Source organism: Mastomys coucha, unplaced genomic scaffold, assembly GCF_008632895.1.
Source record: "Mastomys coucha isolate ucsf_1 unplaced genomic scaffold, UCSF_Mcou_1 pScaffold19, whole genome shotgun sequence".
Classification (NCBI taxonomy): Eukaryota; Metazoa; Chordata; class Mammalia; order Rodentia; family Muridae; genus Mastomys; species Mastomys coucha.
In genome coordinates, this window is record NW_022196901.1 from 6,805,895 (window position 1) to 6,809,013 (window position 3,119).

The 3,119-nt window shown below is 39.3% G+C and overlaps 1 pseudogene; it reads left to right on the top strand.

The window, feature by feature from the left end:
- The first annotated feature begins 800 nt into the window (after nucleotides 1-800).
- Nucleotides 801-2,879, top strand: LOC116097395 (annotated as a pseudogene).
- Nucleotides 2,880-3,119: the final 240 nt, after the last annotated feature.

Below are 3,119 nucleotides of genomic sequence, written 5' to 3' on the forward strand. Positions count from 1 at the left end.
CAATAGAGAAGTATGTGCAGTCAGCCAACATGTAGCACTGCAGAAAGCGAGAGTGCTAATTATCTGAGACCCTTCTGAAGCGTAACAGTGTGGCTTTATTTTAAAGTACCAACATTACATTTATATATGTATATTTTTATATTTAGATTTAAAATGTTATACTAGCCTTAATTTAACTTTTAAATTTTAGTGTCAGAATGAAAGAGTTATGTCTTTGGGTGATTCTTAAATTATGAAAATAAAAATAATTTAACAAATGAGATAACAGACTTAAACATATCAATCTCATTGAGGTACTGCATCATTATGGAAATACAAATTATAAATTCTTAGAATATTCCTAAATTTTATTTTCTCTTAAAAAGTACACTTGGTTGCATGCTAAGTAGCTCTAAAAAATTAATCCAACATTCACATATTTAAAATATTATAACATTAAAATGAATTGTCCTTTTAGATTCTTATTCTTGAGCCTACAGTACACTGATTCAGTAGACACTTTGTATTTGCCTCTGTGACATGGGGTGCTATATGAATACTACAGAACCTCAGATTGCCTCATAATACTGAAAAGAATCAGGGATGAGTAGAGGAGCTAGATTGCCTTCTGGGAGTATCATACTTGCAGGGAAGTTTCTGGTCATAGATCAACATCTCCACCAATTATAAAATGCATTGTAATAGAATCAATAAAGAAAACACATACCGTTCTTAAGTCACCCCTGTGCCACCTAGGCTTGTCATTCCAATTGCACGTGGTTCAGGTCTACCCTGCACTACTACTTGGCTTTCCTGTCAAGATGCCTGAGGAAGTATACCATGGAGAAGAAGAAGTAGATTCCTTTTGCCTTTCAAACAGAAATTGCTGAGCTCATGTTCCTCATCATTAATACTTCATATTCAAACAAGGAAATTTTCCATTGGGAGTTGACCTCTAATGCTTCTGATGCCTTGGATACAATCTGGTATGAGAGCTTGGCAGACCCTTTCAGGTTGAACTGTAAGCAGCTAAGAGCTGAAAACTGACATCATTTCCAATCTTCAGAAACACATGCTGACTTTGGTAGACACGGGCATTGACATGACCAAGGCTGACCACACAAATGACTTGCAAACCATTGCTAAGCATGGAACACATGTGTTCATGGAGGCTCTCCAGGCTGTTTCAGGCATCTCCATGATCAGGCAGTTTTGTGTTGAATTCTGTTCAGCCCTATCTAGTGACAGAGAAAGCATAAAACACAGTAGTGAACAGTATGCCTGGAAGTCTTCTGATGGTGGATCCTTCACAGTTCATGCAGACTATGGTGAGCCCATTGGCAGGGGTAGAGAAGTGATCCTTCATCTCAAGGAAGACAAGACAAAATACTTAGAGGAGAGGAGGCCCAAAAAAGTAGTGAAGAAGCATTCACAGTTCATAGGTCACTTTATCTCCTCTATTTGGAGAAGGAACAAGAAAAGATCAGTGATAACATGGCAGAGAAAGGCAAGAAAGAGGAAAAAAGTTAAGGATGAGGAAAAGTCTAAAATTGAAGATCTGGGATCAGAAGGGGAGCACAACAGTGGCAAAGATAAGAAAAAGAAAACAAAGAACATTAAGGAGAAGTATATTGATCAGGAAGAGTTAAATAAGACTAAAACTATTTGGACCAGAAACACTGATGACATCACTCGAGGAATATGGTAAATTTTATAAGAGCTTCAACCATGATTGGGAAGACTACTTGGTCAAGCTGCTTTTGACCTTTTAAGGACAACCAGAAGAGCAACATCAAACTATTTGTCAGTTGTATGTTCATCATGGATAGCTGTGATAAGCTAATAACTGAGTTCCTCAACTTTATCTATGCTATGGTTTACTCTGAGGACCTGACCATGAACATTCCCTGAGAAACACTGCAACGGAGCAAGACCCTGAAAGTCATCTGTAAAAACATTATATGGGAGCTCCCTGAGCTCTTATTTGAGATGGCTGATGACAAAGAGAACTATAAGAAATTTTATGAGGCATTCTTCAAGAATTTAAACCTTGGAATCCACAAAAATTCCAGTAACCATTCCTGCCTCTCTGAGGTCCTGCACTAACATACCTCCCAGTCTCAAGGTGAGATGATGTCCCTGTCAAAACATGTGTCTCACACAAAGGAGACACAGAAGTCCATCTAATATGTCACTGGTGAGAGTAAAGAGCAGGTGGCCAACTCTGCCTTTGTGGAGCATATACTGAAGTGAGGCTTTGAGTTGGTGTATATGACTGAGCCTAACTACAAGCACTGCATGCAGCAGCTCAATGAATTTGATGGAAGGAACATTTCTCAGTGACTAAGAAGGGTCAGGAGTTACTAGATGATGATGAAAGAAGAAACTGGAGTAGAGCAAAGCAAAGTCGAAAATCTTTGCAAGCTTATGAAGGAGATCCTGAATAAGGTTGAAAGAGTCACTGTCTTCAATAGGTTTGTGTTTTCACATTGTGACAAGTACTTATGGCTGGACAAGGAACATGGAAGGAATCATGAATGTTAAAGCACCTTGAGACAACTCTACAATGGGCTACATGATGGCAAAAAAAAAAAAAAAAACACCTAGAGATAAAATCTCTACCCCATTGTAGAGACCCTGTGGCAGAAGACTGAGGCAGACAAAAATGACAAAGATGTCAAGGACATGGTGGACTTGCTGTTTGAAACTGTTGTGCTGTCCTCTGGCTTCTCACTGAGGATCCAGGAACCCACTCCAACTACATCAACCACATGACTAAACTAGGCCTGGGTATTGATGAAGATGAGGTGACAGCAGAGGAGCCCAGAGCTACTGTTTCTGATGAGATTTCCCCCCTTGAGGGTGATGACGATGCTTCTTGCATGGAAGAAGTAGATTAGAGATTCCCCTGGGAAGCCCATGTCCTCTAAGTAGTTCTCCTGTCACTATCCAGCAGTCTTGACTGGCCATTGAACACCTGGCTTCTGGATCATATGTAGAGGAACCTTTTCTATCCTGTCCTTGTGCATTAAGGCAAGAGAATTTCCTCCCCCAGAATAGCAGGGTTGGATATTCTATATTGTGGGGATTTTCCATTTGTTTGTTTTATTTTTTTCTGAAATTAGGAGTATAAAAATTAA